This window comes from Sarcophilus harrisii, chromosome 1 (genome assembly GCF_902635505.1).
Source record: "Sarcophilus harrisii chromosome 1, mSarHar1.11, whole genome shotgun sequence".
NCBI classification, from domain to species: domain Eukaryota; kingdom Metazoa; phylum Chordata; class Mammalia; order Dasyuromorphia; family Dasyuridae; genus Sarcophilus; species Sarcophilus harrisii.
Genome location: NC_045426.1, coordinates 110,358,619 through 110,369,886, shown reverse-complemented (window position 1 = coordinate 110,369,886; position 11,268 = coordinate 110,358,619). Strand labels below are relative to the sequence as shown.

The 11,268-nt window shown below is 32.1% G+C and overlaps 1 pseudogene; it reads right to left on the bottom strand.

The window, feature by feature from the left end:
* Nucleotides 1-8,654: 8,654 nt before the first annotated feature.
* LOC100932173 lies at nt 8,655-9,363 on the bottom strand (annotated as a pseudogene).
* Between the last annotated feature and the right edge of the window lie 1,905 nt (nt 9,364-11,268).

The following is an 11,268-nucleotide window of genomic DNA, read 5'->3' as shown; positions in this document are numbered from 1 at the left end:
ATGTGAATTAAGTAGCATATTATTACCTCTATTTTGAAGAGGAGGAAACAGAGATTTAGGAAGATCAGTGTAAGGCCCAATATGAAGGAGATGCTGGTTATCCTGTTTTTAGAGAAGTTGATGCTGGTGGAATCTTGTGTTATCCTGAACTTCAATAAGCTGAAAATAAAATAGCTTAGGTGTTGGCACTAAATTCTATGCTAATAGATAAGATCCTGGGAGAAGAAGGGCACTAAATTGTCTATGGAGGGGTCAAACTGGCCTAGAGAAGGAAAAAGAGAAAATTTTAACTTCTCTGTTGATTAATATGAGAATGTGACAATGTGACTATATTGTACTTTAGTTTGGCTAAAGGTAGTACAAGGTAGGGAGGAGGAGGAAGAGAGAGAGAGAGAGAGAGAGAGAGAGAGAGAGAGAGAGAGAGAGAGAAAGAGAGAGAGAGAGAGAATACAGAAAGAAGAAAGAAACAGAGCTAGGATTAGAACCTATGTCTCCTGCATCCAAGTTTAATGTATTTTCCAAGTAAGCATTATTGATATCTGCTTTAAATTATGTTTCTATTAAATCTTAAATCTACTTTCATGATATGCATGTTCCAAGTCTTTATTATCCGCCATGTGTCCTGTAAAAGCAAAAGCAAATACTTGAATTTGAATTATATTGACTGCTTTCCTTCATTCTTGCCAACTACGCAATCATTCTATATTTAAATCAGTGATTGTTTAGTGTAAAAAGATGAGTGTGTGTGTGTCTGTGTGTGTGTGTGTGTGTGTGTGTGCGTGTGTATGATGGATTCCTTTGGTAACATGGTAAAACCTACTACTCGATAACAGAATAATGCTTTGAAATGAATAAAATAAGAAGCAAAAGAAACCAAATTGTATAAAGGAAACCTATTGTGCTAAACTGCAACCATTTATTCCTGAACATTATTGGAACTATGCTTTAAAGGTAGGAGAATATATATATTGTTAATTCACAAGTGAATTAAAAAGTGCTTTATTTTCTTCCATGATTCTCCTAATCATAGCTACATAGGTGAACAAGGAAACCGGTGTGATCTCTAGGACGCTAGAATGAGGTTTTCCAGAGTCTGGAACTTCATTATATTTTATCTCTACTTATAATCCTAGGACTGAAATGGGCCCTGATAAAATACCCTGTGGACTAATGCTCATATAGAACTAACCAAAATCATAAATCAGACAACATAGGAGCAGGTCAGAAAGGGCTATTGTATCCCTCTACATCCCTCTCTCTGTTTCAACTTCAAAGTTACAAGAGCAGAAATATATCTTACATCCTAATTGTTTCCCTAAATCCTTCAAATACATATTTATGCTGAAGGGATTTCACCATTTAGACCCCATGATGTATATGTATTCTAATGCAAATTTAAGTTTCTCCAATGACATCTTCTAATCCTATTCTCTTCTCTGATAAATTGTGTCTTCAGATCATGAGGAAAATATAATGTGGTAGATATGTGTATCAAGTATAATTGAAAGGGAAGCATGGTATAATAGAGAATATAAAGTATCTGACATCTGGAAATCTGTTTTTGACTTGTGCTAAGCTTGCCTAGTTGCAATTGTAGTTGATTCTGGATAAACTAACTCATCTTTTGGTACCTCATTTTATTGTTCTATAAAATGTGGACAATTATACTTACATGCCTATCTCAAGGCTTGTTATTTAAAAAAAAAACAACTGTAAGGCTTGGGACATTATATAAATATTAGATGATGTTACTTTATGAATGGTTTTGATGCAGAAAAGACAGGTTTGTCCTTGTAGAATTCACTGGTTTGTAATAAGTTCATAGTGTTACAGAATATCAAAATTTGGAAAATACTGCAAGGGATTTTATCTAATACATATCTTGAGAACTGTTCTCATTGCAAAAATTGGCTTCAGAATATCCCTAACAAGAAGATGTATAATCCTTGTTTGAAGACCGAAAGAACTTACTATATCCCAAGAAAACCCTTTCAACTTTTAGATAATTTCATTTAGGAAATTATCCTTTATTTTTTGAAATATCTGACATTTCCAGGAGTCAATTAGAACAAATATAAACACTATACTATATAATAGTTGTTCAAATATTTGAAGAAAGAATTTGTCTTTGACCCTAACTTTAATTCTAGATCTTTTCTTCTCTAAGTTAAATGTTCCTATCTCTTTACATCATCTTTCTTTGTATGACATTATTTTCAATTAATTTATTATCTTTGCCTACTTGCTATGAAAATTGTCAACATACATAATTAGATGTGGCTTTGGGACTTTATACTTCATCAGAAAATTATTATTCTTGGTTTATGAAACTCATAGGGTGCTGAAGAATCCTACCAATGATTGAAATTCCTGGTTAAAATTATTAGAATAAAATGAGCTGCTCATATTAAGGTAATGGAACAGAGATTATGGTCCAATTTATTAGAACTTTTACCACAGAGAAAATGAAACTTTACAAAACAGTTTGCAAACATTAAAGTTCTATATAAATGTTACCAGATAAGATTTTTTATCTTTATTATATTTATTTGAGTTGAAGCAGGAATCATACTAAGATAAACTGCTCTTATTCATTTCTGTTGAATATTTAGTGAATTATTATGGAGACAGGTAACACACATTTGTTATTGAATGAAAGTTCTGGGATGCAACCTCATCTTTTATAAGTTCTCAAAAATCATGTTTAGGACTATTCCAATATGATTAAGATAAAAAGTATTTATTTCTATTTGCACAGGGTTTTGATTTCTTCTGCTAAGTCTCTATATTTTGGCCACTTTTGGTTCTACATAGTTTGGAGCTTATAAGTGTTCAATATGGTGACTTATTAAAGATATTATTATTCAATTATTGTTCTATAAGAAACAACCAACAGGATGATTTCAAAGAGACCTGGAGAGACTTACATGAATTGATGCTAAGTGAAATGAGCAGAATCAGGAGATCATTGTACACGGCAACAACAAGACTATACGAGGATCCATTCTGATGGACGTGGCCCTCTTCAACAATGAGATGATTCAAACCAGTTCCAATTGTTCAGTGATGAAGAAAGTCATCTACACTCAGAGAGAGGCCTGTAGGAACTGAGTGTGGACCACAACATAGCATTTTCATGCTTTCTGTTGATGTTTGCTTGCATTTTGTTTTCCTTCCTGGGTTTATTTTTTTCTCTAGATCTGATTTTTCTTGTGCAGCAAGATAACTATTAATATGTACACATATATTGGATTTACCATATATTTTAACATATTTAAAATATATTGGACTACCTGCCATCTAGGGGAGAAGGTGGGGGAAAGGAGAGAAAAATTTTGAACAAAAAGTTTTGGAAGGGTCATTACTGAAAAAATACCCATTCATATGTTTTGTAAATAAAAAGCTTTAATAAAAAATTAAAAGAAAACTATTGAAAATAAAAATATATATTATTATTATTCTATTTCTGTTGGTCAGAATTATTTTTGAAAAATTGTGGGCAAATGTTTTATTTGCAATGATATTTTGATTTCAGTAGTTTATCGAATTCTTAAAGATATTTTGGGGTTTCTATTTGTAGTACATGGATTTTGTCACTTTATGAATAATGAAATTTTAATATGAAATTATGGCTACTTAATGCCCTTACAAGTATTTTAGAGGTGATAACATTTTTTAAGAGTCTGCACAGTTTCTTCAATTTTATTGAAAGCCTGCCTTAATCGTTAAGGCTGAACTCCATTATAATTTATCATTATTATCTTTACTAAGGCTGTGAAAAAAAAAACATAAGTGAGAAAAAGTATTTGAGGGAAAGCATATTTAAAAGGAAGTTCTGGCAAATCTTAGACAAAGGAAAACATTTTCAACTAAATAACTTGTTTGATGTCTGCATTTTCTTCAGTTGAGTTAACCTAAAAAACATCCTGCATATCATTCAAGTATTGATGTCTCTATTAATGAAATCCATTTTTTATTTTTTTTCATTCCCCAGACCACTGATGGTCAGCATCTTTGACATATGATATCAAAATCATGTCAACTAAAATCTAAGCCTCACTTGCATTTTACTATCAGAGTTTCATCCTAGAATCAGTTTCTTTTTGCAAATCTGTTAGGCAACAAATACTTTTAAGTGAATTGTTAGGTAAAAGTCTAGAGAACGGAGAAAATGAAGGGTTCCTGTTCATGTTTTCTTTCAAGCATAAAGAAAAATTCTGTTTTGACTTCCAAAGATTCTGCTTTTGTTTTGATTCCTTTTGTTTTGAGCAGGGTAACATATGTTATGTTTAATCATATATCAGCCACAGGGAGAATAAATGTTGTCACTGTAATTAATGGTTTAACTCACTAAGAGAATTTTCAATATTAATAACTGAGATGGGACTTTCACTTTTGTGTAAGCAGGAACATATGGTTGTCAAGGCATTTTGCTTAGAAGGATCCAAAGCAGTAATCACATTGGCATTCTTTTTCCTCATTTAATTTCTTAATGTAGAAGATAATAGAGGTATCACCCTCACCCCCATGTAGCAAAATGTAGATGGAGAAAAGTAGTCTGGCATAAAATAATTAGATTCATGTTTGAATTAAGAATTGAACTCCCCTCCACCCTCCATCCCAAGAGCATATGGATTGACAAGTAATTACTTCCAGCCTTTTAAAGAACAACTAATTTTAATAATATGTAAACTATATATGCAACACTATATGAAAAATAAGGAAAAGGAGCCCTTTCATATTCCCTTTCAGATTAAAATATGGTGCTGATACCTAAAAAAGAAGTGCACCTAAAAGAGAGAGGTAGAGAAAATGTAGATCAATTTATCTAATGAATATTAATAAAAATAAGTATGTTTAGGAAATATATTGCAAAGATTATATACTATGACAAGTTAGAATTTATTCTTGGAATGTAGGACTGGTTCAGTATTTAGAAAACTTCAACTTACTTGACCATATCATTAAAAAATAACAGAAATCATGTGATTATCCAAATAGAAGCAGAGATTTTTTAATTCACTTTTCTTATTAAAAACATTAGAAAACATAAGAATAAAGGGATCTTTTCTTAAAATGATAATTAATATCTACCTAAACCATTATCAAGCATTATCTATAATGGGAATAAGCTAGAAGCCTTTTTAATAAGATCAGGAGTGAAGCAATGATGTCTATTATCATCACTATTATTCAGTAGTATTCTAGAAATGTTAGTGTAGCAATAAGAGAAGAAAAAGAAATGAAGAATTAGAACAATCAATTAGAAAATAAGGCTATCATTTAAGAGGATATGTTTGTGTTCTTAGAGGATACTACAGACTCAACTAAAAGCTAGGTCATTTAACAACTTCAGCAATGTTGCAGAATATAAAATAAACACACATAGATCATCAGCTTTTCTATATATTATCAATGAAGTCCAGCAGTAAGACATAGAAAAAGAAATCCTATTTAAAATAATTGCAGACAATGGAAAATACTTGGGAGCCTACCAACCAAGACAAACCTAGAGACTATAGGAATACTTTCAATACACAAAAAAGTCAGATCTAAATAACTCAAAAAATATTAATTACCTGCCTAATTCTACTTTTCATTTTAATACCAATGAAACTACGAAAAAATCAAATAGAAAAAATGAAAAATTTAACCAAAATAAACCAAAGCAAACCAAAACAAAAAACAAAACAGATCAAGAATATCAAGGGAATCTTTTTTTTTTTTAAGTAAAGAAATATTTACTAGCATTAACAGATTGTAAACTATATTACCAAATGATAATCATTTAAATAAACTGGTACTGGCTAAGAAATTGAATGGTAGACCAATGGCATAGATTAGACATAAAATACATAATAGTAAATAATCATAATAACTTATTGTTGAATAGAAATTATTGGGAAAACTAGAAAGCAGATTAGTAGAAACTAGATACAGACAAATATCTTACATTTTGTACCATAATAAAGTCAAAATGAGCATATGGTTTAGACATAAAAGGTGATATAATAAAGTATAGAAGCATGAAATATGTTACCTGTCAGATCTAAGGACAAAGGAAAAGTTTATGACTAAACAAGAACTAGCATTATGGGAAGTAAAATAATTAATTTTTATTACACTGAATTAAAAGGGTTTTCTGCAAACAAAATTGAATATAGTGAGAATTAGAAGGAAAGTAAAAAAACAAAGCAAACTTGGGGACCAATTTTTAAAGACCTTACTTCTCAAGTATATGGAAGAACTGAGTCAAATTTATAACAATATGAGTGATTCACCAAAGGAGAAATGATCAAAATAACCAAACAGACAATTTTCAGAAGAAATATTTGCTATTTATAATTATATAAAATGGTTTAAGCCATTCTTGATTAGGGAAGGAAAGGGGAATAAATTTGAAACAAAATTATTTTAAAAAACAAAAATTAAATATTATTTTACATGCAATTTAGTCATATATACATATATGTATATGTAATTGATTTGGGTTTAAAAAAAGAATATAACTTGATAATCAAAAAAAAAAGTGTAGCTGGACATTGCGGTTGATTACCAAATATAAAGTAGACGTAACATGATAATACCCTATCGTCTTTGACTGCATTTATTCATTTTCTCATCCTAGGATCTAGGGCAATCAAAGACTAGATTAAATGAATTTATATAAATTTATATTTATATATACATATGTATGTATGTCGATATATGTATATTTAGATTTTTTCCCCAAACTCCTCTCTGTGTATTTCTGTCTGTCTGTCTGTCTGTCTGTCTCTCTTTTCTCTCTCTCTCTATTTCTGTCTCATTGTCTCTCTGTCTCTTTCTCTGTCTTTCTCTCTACCCCTACTCCCAGTCTCTTTTTTTCTCATTCTCTATTTCTATGTCTATGGAGATAAATCTCAGGCTTCCTATTCTCCTATTCAGTTAAAATGAAGAAACTTGTCTATATAATTTAGTAATTCTGTAGCAAACAAAATAAAGATATAAACAATTATTTTGGTGTATTAGCAGAAAGAATCCACATTCTATGTGACTGCTAATGCTGACTGCTCAATTCTGAAAAAAATACATTCTCAATATTTCCCCTTGTTATATTTCTTTACAAGATAAAAGTAGTTCTCATATAAAAGAAGTTCTCTGAATCCTTTTTTTCTGTAACACTTTCCATTCTTAAGCTTGTAGTATCTCCAAAAAAAAAAGTTTAGCCTCCAGGATATCAAGGTTCTCTTCTCTTTAAAAATATAAGAGCAGCCATTGTTGCTCTCACATGGGTTTATGATGTTAATGTTACAAATTAACTATATCAACATTATTCAGATGAACATATATTGACCCAGTTATTTATACTTTTCACTTTTTTCTCTTTTTGATAAAAAATGAAACTTCCATTGCATTAATACTGCAGATCTTCAACTACTTGAAAACAGGCAAAGTAGAAGATGCATGACAAAAAGGATAGTATTAGGCCAAAAGTCATCTTCCTGAGTTCAAATCTAAACTCAGACATTTTCTAATTTTGTGACCCTGAGGAAGTTATTTAGCCCTGTTTGCCTTAGTTTCCTCATTTGAAAAATGAACTGGGATGGAAAATCACTCCAACATCTTTGTCAAAAAAACTCCAAACAACTAATAGAATTGTAAAGAGTCAGACACAATTGAAATGACTGAACAACAGCAGTATCTTCTACTTAACCTTGACTTCTCCAGGCTACATACCCTCATCCCCTTTAACTGATTTTCAAGTACAAGAATGTTGGAAATGTTTAACAAGGGATGGAAGGAGTTCTTTTCCAAACCATATTTTTGGAAAGTTGTAGAAAATGTGACAAAGATTGTGAAAGATCTCTGTCTTGTATCATATAAATCATGGTGTGTTGGATGTAGGGTGAAAGCCAATTTGAAATTTTTCTTTTTTTTTAGGTTCATTAAATTTATTTTAAAAATTATAAAACATTTCTTATAAAAGAGCATTAATTACATTCTGCACACTGCTCTGAAAGGATGCCAGGGACACGTGGACTATTGATACCCTTTCTTCCCTGTCCCACCCCTCCAAAAAAAATTACAGTGACCACAAAGCAAGACGTTCACAATAGTTACAGGAGGGGAAAATTATTACTATTATCATTAATTATTATTTACCAACAACAATGAACAAAAATAAAATTCACTCTCTCTGCTGCTGTTTCAAAATTTCAATGTTAGTTTTGCTCGCCCATCCCCCCACACCCTGTTTGTAAGAAACTAAAGCATTACATTTGGTGAATGGAAAAGATTTTACTACACATCAAATGTAATACACCTATGAAGCAGAGGAATGTTGACTTTTTAAACAGAAGCAGATAAAAAAAAAGGTTCAATACTCCTTCAGTTCTTCACTAATCTTAGAAAAACTTCCAGAATACTGCTTTATACTATAAAAAAGAAAAAAAAATCTTGCATTAAAATCCTTCAACATCTGCATACTGCTTCACACTGTTTTGCAGTAAATACTGTGCATTCTGTATCTAGTCCTGTGTTCTATAATGGCAATAATTCAATTCTTCCCATTTTGATTGATGCTCCATATTCATGATGTACTTGTTTGATCCGCTGACCACCTTTGCCAATAATAGATACAGCCAAATCTTTGGGAATAGTTACTTGTGTTATTATAATGGGTCCACAAAGATCATTGTATGAGCCATGGCCACCTGCATAGGAATAATGGGAAATCCTACAGGGTGTTCTCTTTGATCATCAAAGTCATTGTGGAACCACCATAGTCATAGGTTTCAATGTAGAAATTGGGATCATAGGTTGGTGCATGTCCTTTGATGGGAGGCTCAGATATAAGATCTAGTATTATCTTTATGCACTCCACAACTCTATTAGGCTTCCCACCAATAAGAACAACTCTATCAGTGGAATGAGGACAGCATTCCTGGAAAAGCTTGATAGTTGTCAGAATGATATTTTGATTTTAGCACCTCTGACCCCCAATAATTCTTCCTGCCAGACTGGCGAATCAACAGACTCAACTCACAGACAAAGTTGCTTCCTTTATAGTGTTGATAATTTAAGCATTCCAATAGGAGCTGGCTGGTTGCACTGGATGATGGCAACTGCAGTCCTTCTTCCAAGGCAGGGATGATTTTCTTCAGAATTTCCCCAATTGTTTCAATTTCTGCACATACTAATATGCGTTCGGGGCCACTGCTGTCTGCGACTGAAATGCTGGCATTGTGTCTGTATGAAGTGCTTTGATCTTTTTGCCTCCTTTCCCAATCACTACTCCAGCATTCTTGCTGTGAAGCAAAATGTGCAGTTCAACCATCTTTCAGTGTTTCTAGATCTTATAAAGGCTTGCTCCTTCTCCATATAAAACCATTGGTTTCATTATTGGGGAAGGTTTCTTCATGTTGCTCAGATTAAATGGGTAAACAATGGCACGCGGCCTCCTTCTCCTCTCCTTGCCTCAGTGGTTTGAGCTAAACAGAGAGCAAGGGCAAGCCTCCACTCCCCTCCCAATTTGAAAATTTTCAATGTGAAAACTTATACCTTAGAAATGGACAAATATAACAAATCCTGATTTACTTTATTGTATTCATTATCTAAATTTAAGAGATGTTCATAATGCATTTTTCACTCACCCCTTGTTAACCATTTCTAAGACATATTTGCATGTGAAGATCTCTTGATGGAGAAGGGGTCTGGAGCAGTGAAAACTATTTTATCCCTCCATAGTGGAATAACATGGAAAATCCTATTTCCTCAGAGATGGCAAAAGTAGGAGCAATATGTACAAGTTATACAAAGTTCTAAGAAAGAAAATATTTCAGAATATTTAGAGATTTCCAAAAGTGAAATAGACCATCTCAGGAGACAGAGATTTCTTCCCGAATTGAAGGTTTCAAGGAAAAGATCTTATTTAATATATAGAGAGGGAATTCCTCTTCAGGTACAGATTGGCTAAATATCCTCAAAGGTCCCTTACAAATCTGAGATACTGCAGTTTTATAAAGGTACAATATTTTTGAGATGCTGAGAAATGACCTCAATTGGAAGTCACTGGAGCATTTATGGAAGCAAAAACTCAACTGCCTGCGTTTCTCCTCTTGTATTAAGAGCCTTCTTCAAAAGGATTAGTTTTACTCTCTAATAAAGAAAAAAATTCCTCAGGATTTGAAGCTACTGACACTTTATGTTTAGAGGGTTGATTGAGAGATTACTTTGTATCACAAAGGGATTTCAAAATCATAAAATAATGCAATTGCAAAAGACTATTTTTTCACTGGGTTCACTATTAAATATAAGGAAGTAAAATTTTAAGCAATTCATTTGGAAAGCTTTGTGAACATATAACTTACCATGTTCATTTAGGGCAGATGTATATTATATCTCAGTGATAGAGGGTTTATTTTTCAAGTATTTGGCTATAAAAATAATAGCTGTGCTAGAAAACCACAAGTGTATTTAATCAAGATTGCCTGTCTAATTTCCTGAGGATTAGAGACAAACCATGATGACTTTCCATTAAAGTATGACATTTAAAAATTTAAGAGTGTTATCTAGTCACATTACAATTTAAATTGGAAAGCTATTTAGCTTCAATATCCTTCAATTCCAACTAAATTTTAGCCCGTTAACCACCTAGGATTTTGATTCAATCAAAAATATTTGTGAATTCACTTTTGCAAATATAAAAAATAAAGTCATGCTCCTGAAAGCAGTCAATCAGATTTTTTTGCTTTGTATCCACAGAGTACACATACTTGAAAATCATGATTCGAAGGAAATGTTTCCACTAATTTCTTAATAATAACTAGCTTTTATGCAGCACTTTTAAGTCTGCAAAGGCTCCCTTATCGAACGAATCATTGCTTGAACTCTGTCAACCCTATTTCCAGTGATTACCTCCATTTGCTACTTTCACTTCTATAAAATTGTGAACAAAGGAGGAGAAAATCTAGAACATATTCTGACTGGGTCATTTGCAAATTTATGTCATGCAACATCAAATGAATTCCCACTGATATTGGCATCTCATCTATAGCTCCCTTATCAACTCTTTCGCTATTATCCATAGCAACTTTTATAAGCCTTTTTCTAATTTCTCAAACTTCTCAAGATTGCTCCTCCCATTGCTCTTTCAGCTAAGAATCTTGTCTCATATTTTATAAAACCATTGAGGTTCTTATTTTCCTTTCTTCCTCAACTTCTATCACTCAGATGCCTTTTGTCATTATTTCCTCCTTCATCCCATCTTATGCAAAGGTGGCATTA